At 40.9% G+C, this 14,008-nt stretch overlaps 1 pseudogene; it reads left to right on the forward strand.

Moving 5' to 3' along the window:
* The first annotated feature begins 8,811 nt into the window (after positions 1 to 8,811).
* Positions 8,812 to 12,415, forward strand: LOC148934329 (uncharacterized; annotated as a pseudogene).
* Positions 12,416 to 14,008: the final 1,593 nt, after the last annotated feature.

Genomic DNA, 14,008 nt, shown 5'->3' on the forward strand with positions numbered 1-14,008 from the left:
CTTCAAATTCTTTAACCTTTTTGTGATGTTGCTGAGATGAAATGAGAAGAGGACGGCGAGCGCAAGCCCACGGCGGCAGCAAAGGTGAAGAAAAGGGGGCTATTAGAAATGGGTCACTCGCCTCTTAAAATGGTCTTATAAGGGGAGGGTTATTCATCCTTATATAGAAGAGATAAGATCATCACCAAGCTGATGTGGGACAAGATAATAGAATTTTAACACGCCCCCTCACGTGTGGGCTGGAATGACACATCGGACTTCCATCACGTCGGTAGGCAAGAGAAGAGATTAAGAGATAAACCATCGTCGACTTGGGCCCTGCTCTATACCATATTAGAAATGAGCCACTCACCCCTTAAAAGGCCTCATAAAGGGAAGGGTTATCCATCCTTATATAGAAGAGATAGGATCATCACCAAGCCGATGTGGGACAAGATAATAGAATTTTAACAGGAGCTGAGGCGGCGGAGGAAGATTGGTGAGTTTCCGGTTACGTTTGAAATTTTAAAAGTGTCTCCACCGGAGGACGTCCCGGTCGCCCCTCGCCGACGTTCGACCGGACGTCCGCCGTAGTGAGCGGGACGTCCGCCCACACCCGTCCCGAGTGCCCATGGGCTCGCTCCTCGCGCGCACGTCCGACCGGACGTCCGCCACAGTGGCGAAGGTCGGACGTCCGAGATTTTTAATTTTTTTTTTTTAATAAACTCTATAAATAGGGCTCTCCCAACTTCATTTCATTCACACCACTTGTGTTGACAAGTTTCTCTCTCTAAATTTACAAATTTCAATTCTACTACAATAGAGTACAATAGGAATTCCCCAACCACGAGCGGTGGAAACACACCCCCAATTCCCACCGAAACAGAGGGAAGCTTTGCGGGGATGACTCCCCAGATGGCAGGGATGAGGGGATGAATCCCCAAATGTTCTACAATATGTTCCAGTTGATGAGTCAGATGGGTGGGATGATGACCGGGGCAGCGGGGATGGGCGGTACGCCGTCAAATATGGCGGGGGTGGGTGGGATGATGCCCGGGGCAGCCAACCACGAGCGGCGGAAACACACCCCCAATTCCCACCGAATGAATCCCTAATTTGCGGGGATGACTTCCCATATGGCAGGGATGGGGGGATGAATCCCCAAATGTTCTACAATATGTTCCAGTTGATGAGTCAGATGGGTGGGATGATGACCGGGGCAGCGGGGATGGGCGGTACGCCGTCAAATATGGCGGGGGTGGGTGGGATGATGCCCGGGGCAGTGGGGATGGGCGGTACGCCTCCAAATATGGCGGTGGGTAGGTCGATGCAGCACAGGAGCCCGAGGACGCCTAGGGAATCTGTCTATCTCCCATATATAGATTTGTTGGCCGACGATTCCCCTAGTACTGTTCCGGAGACTCAGTAGGTCGACATCGAGACTTTCTCTTTTGAGGAGCTGGGAGCGGAGTTGGGGCTATCGCCGATCCGTGAGACTCCTGATGAGGCGGAGTCTGCTGCAAGGAGTAGGAGCAAAGGCAAGGGCAAGACCAGGGGCGGAGGTAGGGGCAAGGGCAAAGTCCCGAGCTCTTCCTCGAACACGGTGGCAAAGGCAGAGGAGGAGGGTGAGGATGAGGCGGAGGAGAGGAGGACGATCTGGACCGTGTGGGAAAATGCTGCACTTGCGAAGGCCTGGGTCGGTGTAGTAGAGGATCCCTATGTCGGGCCGAACCAGTATGTTGACCGATTGTGGCTTCACATTAGTGAGGCCTACCGCGGCTGCAAACCGTCTGGGGTGAAGCCTCACACTTCCGAGCAATGCCGGAAACAGTGGCTTCGGTTGAGGCCTAAGCTCAGTCGTTTTGCCGCCCTCTACCACAACAACATGCGCGTGGAAACCAGTGGCATGTCTGAGGATGATGTCCGGAAACGAGCCTTGGCCCAGTACCCCGACAAAGAATTGAAGTTCAAAGAGTTTGACCAATGGGAGGCCTTTCTCGTGGTCAAGAACTCGCAAAAGTATGATGTGGGTGTCGACTCGGGCTGGAAGCGGACGAAGATCAACTGTTCCGATGAGTACAGCAGAAGTGCTGGTTCGCACGAGCTCCCCGAAGCCGAGGAAGTGGCCCCGCTACCACGAACAGACTCTCGCCGTCGTCGTCGCCTGATGGGGCAAAAGTATGCACAGCGGATGGTGAGGGGAAGCGGCAGCGGCAGCAGGTCCTACGAGGTCGAATCAGAGGCCCCAGAAGACCCAAGTAACGACCGTCTCGCCCGCGCGCAGTTAACGAAGACCCTGATGCAGAGCACGAGTAAGTGGTTTAACACACACGATCCTGTGTTCAAAAGGCTGTGCAAGGATGTGGTCGATCAATGTCGGCGCGATTTAGGAATGCCACCCATTGATGATTATGGCGTCGAGATTGGGGGCGGGCACGTCGGAGGCGGCAGCGGCACGGGCGACGGGGACGAGGAGGAGGAGGAGTGAGAGCCGAGGGTATTATGTAATTTTATTTTTAAATTATGTAATTTTCTTTAAATTATGTAATTTTTTTTAATTATGTAATTTTTTTAATGAAGTTTTTGAATTTTCCCGTATTCCGTGTCGACATTTTAATTCTGTAAATTATAAGTCCGTAAATTGAATAATTGCGGGAAGTCCTAGTGGGAAGTCCTAGTGCAGTGGGAAGGGCTAGTGATGTGGCAGTGGAATGGGAGGGGCTAGTGATGATGTGGCAGACAGTTTTGTGGGAAGTCCTAGTGGGAGGGGCGCCATCGGAGACGCTCTAAGAATAGAATTAAGTAGTTTGAGAGAATCAAATTTTTTAATGGGCCAGAATTAAATTAGAGTGATTTTAGAAAAATAGATTAATCTTAATTTGAGCTTTTTGAAAGTGGCCAAGATTAATTTAATTATTGAATAGGAATATCGTTTCCAACCTTGGTTTTCTCCCCCTTGTTGGCTGAACTAATATGTTATGAAAAGCTTATTTTGTAATCGTAGTTTTTTGTGGGCATGTTTGATGGTTGTTAGAACCAATCTCTGCTAAGTGTTTTGTCTGCCCATTTGTCTTTGGTGTCCTTTATATGCATATAGTTAGACCTTGTAAGCATGGGAAAACCGACTCTAGTCATATACTTCTTCTTCTGTCCCATTAGAAATGCAACGTTTTTCTTTTTGAGTTATCCCACTAAAAATTAAACGTTTCCTAAAATAGAAACATCACTCTCTCTATTTTTCCTTCTCTCTTACTTTACTCTCTCTTCATTAACTCATGAAACACTATTGCATAAAATCCTATGTCAGAAACCAAATGTTTCATATTTATTGGGACGGAGGGAGTATATTACTGTATTGAGTCCATTAACATCTATCTTATCATATACTTACTCCATATTTCTTTTTCTGGCTTCACATTGTTTACTGAGCAAGGAGGCCATATCATTGAAGATAGGTTCTCCAATGTGGTAATATGTTGCAACTAGCTTGTTCTTCTGTGCAATATGGCCAATAAGAAAAGAGTATATGGTTATTGAAAGGGATATTTAAGGGCACTTCTGAAATTTTTGTGACTAAACGAAGGCATACCTTCAAGACTTTCTTACATACATCGTCTACAACCTCGACAATGTTCGAGTTAATTTCCCAATGAGTTCATGTTGCCTTCACAACCTCTTTGAAGTAGTGATAACATCTCTCGAGAAACACTAACCTCTCATTTATATCATTGCTAGTGAAACTACTACCACGCTTCAGATTGATATATGGTTGTGGTTGCTTCTTCCACGACATGTCTGGGTATGACCTTGCCCTGCAACTCCAATTCTTTGTTTTTTCCAGATGATTGTTTCAACAAGTAGTACATCAGCCACTAGGGAAGGATACGTGCATGCATCGTGTAGAGAGAACGATCCGGAATAGAAAAAAAGATCGGGGTTTTGCACGCTCTCGAAGGATGATCAAGTGGTTCCAGATCAACCAAAAAGTTAATAGTAATTTATTTAGTAGCAATTTTTAAAAATATATCTATTCTAATAAATAACATTAATTAATTCATAAAAATTAACAATTGAGGTGACCAAAAAGTTAATGATTTTTTAGTAGCTTTAACTTATTTCCGTATATTCTTGATTTTAAAATAATGAAATCTAAGTCTTTATATATATGGTTAGAGTTTAAGTTGTTCAAAATTAATTATGTTAACTATTCAAGTACTCTTTGAGAAAATAAACAATTCAATCCATGAAAACACAATTTAAGTTTGAGCGAATATCTTTTTAGGTCCATGAACTTTGCCAAAGTATCATTTTATGTCCGTGAACTTTGAAAATATCATTTTAGGTCCGTGAAGTACAAGTTAATATCATTTGAGGCGTTTTGAACTTTTTCCGGACGAAAATGCCCTTAAGGCATTCAAAGGGCAATTTGGACAATTCTTTCGCTACTCATCTTGCGTCAAAGACCTAGAGTTCAACAATTTTTGTACTATTTAATTCAGTTACTATCCAAATTGAATTTAAATATAATTAAAATATGTCGTAAAAAATATGTGGTAGTTTTTCAATTATTAGATCACTAATTATTTAATGATAGTGAATTGACCTTTGAAGGTCTTAAGGGCATTTTCGTCCCAAAAAAATTCAAAAGACCTCAAATGATTAACCCATAGTTGATGGACCTAAAATGATATTTTCAAAGTTACGGACCTAAAATGATACTTTGACAAAGTTCGTGGACTTATAAAGATGTTCCCTCTTTAAGTTTTATGGTTGGAGTTTAAGCTATTCAAAATTAAATATTTGAAAGTTTATTCAAATAATATTTACATCTTTGAGAAAATATATAATTCAATCTATGATAACATATAAAATTCAACATTCATTGTTTTGGCAAAACAAATTAATATAAATATAACATTAGTTTCTTTAATTTAATCATCTGCTATGCGTTGTGGATGCATTAAGAAAGACTTGGAGGATAAGAAACAAATATTTTGAGTTTTATTTATTTTCTAGTTAGTAAAATTAGTAGACGTAAAAATATTAATTATTTTTCCTTCTACAAATTAGGTTTTCCTTTTGGATTATTTTCCTTATAGTTATTTTTGCTTATTATTTTTTATTTATCTTCTTTAGGATTTCCCTTTGCCTATATAAAGGCTTCATTGTTGATCTTAAGAGACAAGACTTTGATTATTTAATTTTACATCGAGTGTTTATATACTATTTTAAGTTCTCAAATATTTGAGGTCTTTTTACCAGTTCAGTCATTCTCAAACGTTTCACTGTTCATTTTGAATCAATTGGTATCACGATCCAGGTTGATTATCAATGGCTTAACGTAGATATGGCGGTAGACGTGGCGATGCTCGTAGTGGCGGTCGTGTGGGAGACGTGGAGATCTTCCAAACGAAGAGGCTGCACGACAGCGTGATCTGCGCGACATTGAGAACGATGATCTGAGACAACAGGTTCAAGACCTCCAGCGCGACATCGAGAACGGTGATCTGCGACAACAGGTTCGAGACCTACAACGACGATTGGCGCGATTGGAGAAGCGTCTGGGGAAATCCAACCCGATGAGATCTAATGCGTTGGAGCATCGTTCAGTGGACGATTCGTTATTCTACGACGTCTACGGTGGCCAGCCTAAGCCCGTATACGACAAGTATATATTGTCGATGCCGGTGTATGATGAGCCCTTATACGACGAAGATATATTTTCGATACCGGTGTATGATAAGCCCGTATATGACGAGGATATATTGTCGATACCGGTGTATGATAAACCTGTATATGACGAGGATATATTGTCGATGTCGGTGTATGATAAGCCCGTATACGACGAGGTTGAAGGGGGAACCGCCTCCTAGGATTCAGGTTTGGGAATGTTGTTGACATTTTCGATTTGGATTTCTCCTTCGACGATCTCTACATTCCACCCAGCAAAGAGCTCGACGACCTCCTCCCTATCCAGTTTCAGGAGTTCGGATACAGAGCGAATCTCCCGCAATTTCAATCGGATGCCAATATTCCATCAGAATCGGATAGATCGAATAAAAGGAACTTTTGCAAATTGCGGCAGTGGAGTGGACGTGTCGGATTGTCCTTCGCCGGAAACTAAAGCTTCGGGGAATTTCGGCTCTAATATCTCTGAGGACTCCAATGTTCGTGGTGCAAATTCGGTGAGTTTTTCTCCACATATGAATAAGAGTTTGACTAGAATTGGTGTTGTAGATCCGAAAATAGAGCTGCCTAAAATCAACGTTAGTAGCTCTTTGTTGAAAAGGAAAAAGGGTTGTGAAGAGTTGCCTTTTAAGAATGTTTTCCTCCGCATGGTGAATTGCTCAAAACCGAAAGATACAGACACTAGTTGCTTGGGAGCTGAAATTAAAGATCAGGACGACTATATGGATTTTGATAGAGTTATGCCCACTTTTGAGGATGGAATAGATTTTGGGCTTAATAGAGTTAACATTGACGGCTTGTCCAAAAAGGATGGCATGAAGACTATAGTTGGAGAAATTTTAATTGGGTTAAGATGCTATTTCAATAAAGCATACTCGAGGACAGACTCGAGGACGAGTCTTTTTCAAGAAGGGGAGTATGGTGCAGTAGAAGACAAGACTTGGAGGCTAAGAAAAAAGTATTTTGAGTTTTACTTATTTCCTATTTAGTAAAATTAGTAGACGGAAAAATATTAATTATTTTCCCTTCTACAAATTAGGTTTTCCTTTTGGATTATTTTCCTTATAGTTATTTTTGCTTATTATCATTTTAGTTATTTTGTTTCCTAAGTTTAGAATTTTCCTTTGCCTATATGAAGGCCTCATTGTTGATCTTAAGAGACAAGACTTTGATTATTTAATTTTACATCGAGTGTTTATACTCTTTAAGTTCTCGATTGTTTGAGGTCTTTTTACTAGTTCAGTCATTCTCATACGTTTCACCGTTCATTTTGCATCAATTGGACTAGTTAGTTTTATGTAATTTACAGTTTTCGATCTCTGATTTTTTTATATGCTTTCTCTGCCGTGCTTAAAGCAAAATTTACTTTTATACATGAAATTTTATGTAGTATTGTTTTAAGAATTTGATAAATAAAAAAAAGATGATAATGTTTCTATCTAAGAAAGACTAAAGTCTCTTTTTGGTCCTTAACATATTACGATTTTTTAATTTTGGTCCATAACATTATCTTTTGAATTATTTGGTCCTTAACAAATAAAAATCGATCACATTTGGTCCGAAATGGATGGAGCTGTTAAAAATTAACAGTCAACGAAACTTAATTTAATTTCATCAGATTAAGATTTTAATTATATTTAATTAATGTCTAATATCTAATTAACCAAAATCTGAAAAATTACAAAATTTTAAGTAAATAATAATAATAACTATTACAGAATAAAATTAAACATAAAATGATATAACAAAAGAAAGAGGAAATCGCGAAATCTCCCACTCTCTCTCAATCGCGAAATCGCCTCCATCTCCCAATATCTTTCACTTTGCAAACCAGAGAAAAAAGACTAGTTTTCGCCGGCAAATCGGAGTGAGGTTCTCGTCGGCGATTCCACCGTAGTTCGCGATGGCGATTTACATACAAATCAACCGTCGATTCAACCCTAGCTCCCGCGAAAAACCCTAGTTATCCATGAGTTGGTTCGTGTACGACTCCTATAACCGTTGCTTCGGCGATCCTCGTGATAATAAGTTGACGTTCGAGAGGAGGAAGAAGGCGCTACACAGTCAACCAACTCCGAGTGAAAATCGAGAAGGTAACTTTGCTTCATGTTTCATATCTTTTCCAAAATTTTGTGTCTCTTTGTCTTGATTTTGTCTCGATTCTGTTATATTATGAATTGATTTGTTTCTATTTTGTCCTATTATGCGCTGAACATGTGGGGAAATAATGGAAATATGCGCTGAGCATGTGGGGAAATAATAGAAATATGTGGGGAATATGTGTTCTGAGCATGATGGAAATATGTGGGGAATATGTGTGTTGAGCATGTGGGGAATATGTGGGGAATATGTGTGCTGAGCATGTGGGGCATGTGGGGAAAAGATGGGGAATAGGTGGGAATATGTGTGCTAAGCATGTGGGAATATGTGGTGGGCTGGATGTGTGTGTTGTGTGCTCATTATATGGGGAATATGTGGGGAATATGTGTGTTTATTCTTTAATGTGTGTTGGTGGGACCAAGATTGGTGATGGTCAACATGTTAGGTATAATCTTTGATGTGTGTTTAAGAAATTTAAATGCTTATGGTCTCGTGTTGGGGAACAATTTTGGTAGTGGGGACCATACTTGTTGACATAAATATTTGGTTGATTAAGGTACATGTTTAGGACTACTATGATTTTTTTTTTTGTATAAAGATGAGACTTTCACAACACGGGTGCATTATTCTAGTGAGATGGATGAAAGCCGTGAAAGCCTTGGAAAACAATATATGGATGGGATGATTGACTACATCCACAAATGTGATCCAGACAAATGGTCCAAACTTGAAGTAGATGATTTTATTGAGAAAAAGCTTGGTCTAGATGTAAGTGAGTTGGAGTACTTTTACCTGAAGACTGGTATGAATTTAAAAGAAGGCTTGGTCCGCTTATTTGATAATAAATCTTCTATGGATATGGCTGAAATTGGAGTAAAAGCAGGGGTAGTTGACCTCTACGTTGTGGACACCAGATTAGAGGTATTTGTCAGTCAAGTAACACAAGACCATGGAGAAAGGGTGAGTCAATATGAGGATGAGGATAGAGGATGAGGTACTGATGAAGTAGAGGATGAGCAAGAAGACAAGGCAAAGGGAAAAAGTATGGGAAAGGCTAAGGAGGCAGTGGGTAAGAGGAAGGCTAAGGAGGCAGTGGGTAAGGGGAAGGAGAAGGCAGTGGGTACACCAGCCTAAGGTTTACCGAACCTGCGGTTAATGCCGAAACGTAACCATCGGTTATGGTTCCGAACCGAAACCGTGAGAATTTACACGAACCGAAACCATCGATTTTAGAACCGTGGTTCGGTTTAGGTTCAAAATTTTTTGAACCGAAACCGTGCCAGAACCGCCGGTTCTGGGCGGTTTCAAACCGGAACCGCAAAAAACCGGTGGTTTGGAACCGTGAAAAACCGCCGAAAAACCGTCGGTTCGGAACCGAAACCGGTGGTTTTGGAACCGGAACCGGAACCGCGAAATACCCTCGCGGTTCGGTTCTGGTTCAACAATTTCCAAAACTGAAACTGGCGGTTCCGAACCTTAACCGTCGGTTCCTAAACCGTGGGCACCTCTAGCAGTGGGTAAGGGGAAGGCTAAGGAGGCGGTTGATGATGGAAAGTCCACTGATAAGGCTGATGAAAGGCTAGATGCGACTGATAAGGGGAAAAACAAGGTTGATGTTGCAAAGGAGGACGATGTGGAGGTGTCTCCATTTGTTGATAATGACTATGGCCTCAGTGATAAAGATGAAGATAATATTATGGCTGCCCAAGTAGAAGGGTGGAAAAGGGTTGTAGATGTAATGGCAAGGCACCCTAGTGATGATACTAGTGATAGTGATCAACTACCGAGTGACTCGCCAAGTTCGGGAAAGGAAGATGAAGAAGAGAAACAACATTGTGATGATACAAAGCGTTTGACTAGAAGATACAAGGCTGACACTGATCGCAACGACCCGAGATGGGAAATTGGGTTGTGTTTTAATTCCAATGAAGACTTCAAAGAATTAATTCGTCACCAAGGAGTATTGTTAGGGAAGAAGCTGCGGCTGAGAAAAAATGACAACATTCGTTGCATAGCTCACTGTTGAGGGGTACCAAGAAGCAAGAAGAAAACCGAATGTCCGTGGGAGGTGAAACTGGCTCATAGGCCTAAACATGGGTTTTGGCAGGTTTCAGGGCTCCGCACCAAACATAAGTGTGGCGGAGCTTCCTATACCCATGGATGTGCCAATGCACGGTATCTCGGTAAGAAATACAAGGAAGATCTTCGAGTGATGACTGGAATTATTGTTGGGCAGTTTATAGAAAAGGTGCATTGTGATATGAGGATCACCATTTCTCCAGGAAAGGCCAAGAGAGCTATGCAACATGCACAGAGGCTGATAGAAGTGGACTTGGTGAAGCAATACAAGCGCCTACATGACTACAAGGCTGAATTCTCAGGGCTAATCCGGGAAGCACGGTTGTCTTAGCAACGCAGCGGCTCGGGGGATGGAAATGATAAGTTCAAGGCCATTTACATTGCTTATGAAGCATGTAAAACTTCTTTCAAACGTCATTGCAGACGCTTGATAGGCCTAGATGGGTGTCATCTGAAGGGCCAAGCCAAGGGGATTCTTTTGACAGCCATCGGATTGGATCCGAATGATCAGATGTTTCCCATAGCATTTGCCGTAGTTCGTATTGAAAATACTGATACATGGAATTGGTTCATGGGGCTGTTGGTGCAAGATTTGGAAATTACGGATTCTAGCAAGTGGACTTTCATCTCGGACAAACAAAAGGTACATTTATGCTAACATATTTTTTATTCTTTTGGTTGTGCTGAATTTGTATCACTTTGTGCAAAAAAAATAGATTTTGGTTTTTTGGCAGTTTTTTGCTTCTTTGGTATGCATACTGTCTGAATTTGTATCAATGTGTGAAAAAAGTCAGAGATTGGTTTTGTGGCTATATTTTGCTTCTTTGGCTGTGAATAAGTAGGTTTTTTATTTTGGTTTTGTTGCTGTATTTTGCTTCTTTGGCTGTGAATAAGTAGGATTTTTATTTTGGTTTTGTGGCTGTATTTTTCTTATTTGGCTGTGAATAAGTAGGATTTTTATTTTGGTCTTGTGGCTGTATTTTTCTTCTTTGGCTGTGCTGAATTTGTATCACTGTGTGCAAAAAAATAGATTTTGGTTTTTTGGCAGTTTTTTTCTTCTTTGGTATGCATACTGTCTGAATTTGTATCAATGTGTGAAAAAAGTCAGAGATTGGTTTTGTGGCTATATTTTGCTTCTTTTGCTGTGAATAAGTAGGATTTTTATTTTGGTTTTGTGGCTGTATTTTGCTTATTTGGCTTGTTGTGTGTGTGTTTTGTGTGGATTCGAGGTATGCATTTTAGAAGTAGTGACACATTCATCAACAATTGTATCAACTAACACATCCTTTTCTAAATGACAGGGGCTAATCAATACCATGAGAAATTGTTTCCGACATGCCGAACATCGGATGTGCGTTTGGCATATGCACAACAATTTCAAAAAATTGTTTCCTTCAATCATTTTGAAAGACTTGATCTGGGAGGCAGCTCGAGCAACAAATACTTATGGCTTCGAGAAGGCAATGAATGAATTGAAGGAAGAGAATGAAGAAGCGTACAAGTGGTTGGCAACTCACACAACGAAGGAGAATTGGAGTCGGGCCTTCTTTGGGTTTGAAGCAAAATGTGACATCCTTGTTAATAACATTTCTGAATGTTACAACAAGGTGTTACTATTTGCTCGGGAGAAGCCGTTGTATGGAATGCTGGAGTGTATTCGAATGTATCTCATGGATAGGTTTACTACAAGGAGGAAGATGGGGGCAAGGTTGGAGGATGCATTTGGGCCTAAAATCAGAAAGAAGCTTGAGAAGAAAAAAGAGAAGATTGGAGAATGCATGGAAAAAGAGACCGGGGTATGGATATATCAAGTCAATACAAAGTGGAATGAACAATTTGTTGTGGACCTGCGAGACCGCACTTGTAGCTGCAGGCAATGGATGTTGACGGGATTACCGTGTCAACATGACATTGCAGCGATTGAGATGTCTTCGGAGAATGTTGACGACTTTGTTGCAAAGTGCTACTCCAAGAAAACATTTGAAATGGTGTATGAGGCCATCATCTATCCGGTCGAAGGACCGCAGCTATGGACAAAGACGACCCACCCGGACGTTGTTCCACCAAAGCTGACCAAGTTGTCGGGACGTCCGAAGGGAGCTAGACAAAAGAGCGTGCAAGAGGCACGAGAAATGACAAAAAGAGAAGGCTCGGGCAGCCCGTATAGTGCAAGCTATAGATGACCTTAATGGAGGCCAAAAGATGTCACGGAAAGGGTTGATGATGGATTACAAATGTCGTCTTTGTGGTGTTGTTGGTCACAACAAACGAAAATGTCCCCAACGTGAGCCAGCAGTTCCGAGCAGCCCAAAACGCACGAAAGGTATAATTGTCTTCCATATTATAAACCCTAAACAAACATAAATCTTACTAATGTTGTTGATTGTCAACAAACTGTTTTGTAGGGAAGAAGCGACAGCGAGGCGAAGAGAAACAAAAATGCACATTGTGTCATCAACCCGGTCACAATAGGGTACAGTGCCAAACTGTTGTTGCCGATATGTTTATGGATCAGGCCTCCACGGCTGCGGGTGACAACCAAGCTACTTCATCAACTATGAAGAACTAAAATTATTCTAATGTGTTTTTGTCTACTAAACAATTGTGTTACCACCTGACTTTCTTTGGTTTTTTTGGCTGATTTGGTTGATTTTGGTTTGGGCAGCGCCCATTGTGGTGAATTATTGCCTACTTGTTGTAGGTTTTGGTGGTTTCACTTTATAAACTGCCTTTTGGGTTGATTTTGGTGGTTCTCTTTTTGGTTAATGTATGTTGGAATGAAATGAATTGTATGTTTTGTATATTTTCTGAATTTTTTACTGTGGTGGTTATTGGTTTTGCTTCTAAATTGATCAAAACTGGGTTTCAGGTGGTTCTGCCGAAACATGCAATAATTTTGTCATTTTACTTAAGTTGTGATTGGTGATTTGTGAAGTTTGATAAAGAAATTTTGGTTATAAAAAAGCTTTCTTGGTGTTAAAATTATGTTCTTTTGGTTATCTTGCTTTTTTTATTCCTTCAATAACTGGTGCTATTCATGGATTTGGCAAAATTTGGTATGCATTTTTATGCTTAATTTCTAATCCTTTTATGCACTCTGTACTCATTATCTGTCCTCATTACCTTGTATATCTCATTACAATAAACAAACCCGGACGTTTTCCTCGTATCGCAATGCTGCTGTAGACGCCTGACCCGTGCGAATTGAAGGCAAAAAACGCCCGGGGACAGTGGAAATGCTCGACTTTAAGGCCAAAATGCCCGGCCTCTTGCAGAGAAACGCCCGGCCTGAATGCAAACATCTCCTCTTGACCTCACGTTGACTCCTGTTTCTTTTTTCTGAATTGGACTCAAATATTTGGTATGAGTATCGTTGTGTGCATTTATTAATGTTGTTGTGTGCATTAATTTCATTGAATTGTTAGGCAACATTTTACCTTCCCCCATCTATTTATAACACAAAATAAGTGACAAACAACACACCACTATCTGCAACTCTCCACTGCGAACATGTATAGCAACAACAAACTTTCGGGGTCCGAGGTTGAGAAGATAATGAAAAAATTGAGGAAATCGAGTGACGTCGCCACCACATCGTCGAATACACAATTGGAACCGAAGTGAAATACAAAACACAAATCAAGAAATAAATTGGAGAAGAAAGGAGAAGGTCGATCATCAACTCCAGCTCGAGATTGCTGAATTGGAGCAGATTTGTAAGATGGAGTGAATTCCTTGTAATTTTCGACTAGGTATTTTATCAAACACTTGGTGTGCAACCAAGTATGTACTACTTCTACTTTTTAATGAACAAATATTTCATTTTGGAATGCAATTCTTACCATTCTGGAGTGCAATTCAAATACAAACATACACAACAACAAAGAAATGAAATTTGATTCAAAATTCCAGATTTGATTCACCATTGGAAATGAAATTTCGAAATTTCATTACTTGAACCCTAATATACAAACAAACACCACAACAAAGAAACAAAATCCATACATTACAATACTGCGTAATTTCTTTATTGCCCTATTATTCTCCTCGATTGATGACAATATCAAACTAAAACTCTCACATTCGGTCTCCGGCAGCGGCATTGAAGAAGTCACGGCGTCGTCTTCGTCGATTGGCTCACACCACTTGAAAAATTGGCAAT

This window comes from Salvia hispanica, chromosome 1 (genome assembly GCF_029641045.1).
Source record: "Salvia hispanica isolate PSC_SH4W2 chromosome 1, Shi_PSC_v1, whole genome shotgun sequence".
Classification (NCBI taxonomy): domain Eukaryota; kingdom Viridiplantae; phylum Streptophyta; class Magnoliopsida; order Lamiales; family Lamiaceae; genus Salvia; species Salvia hispanica.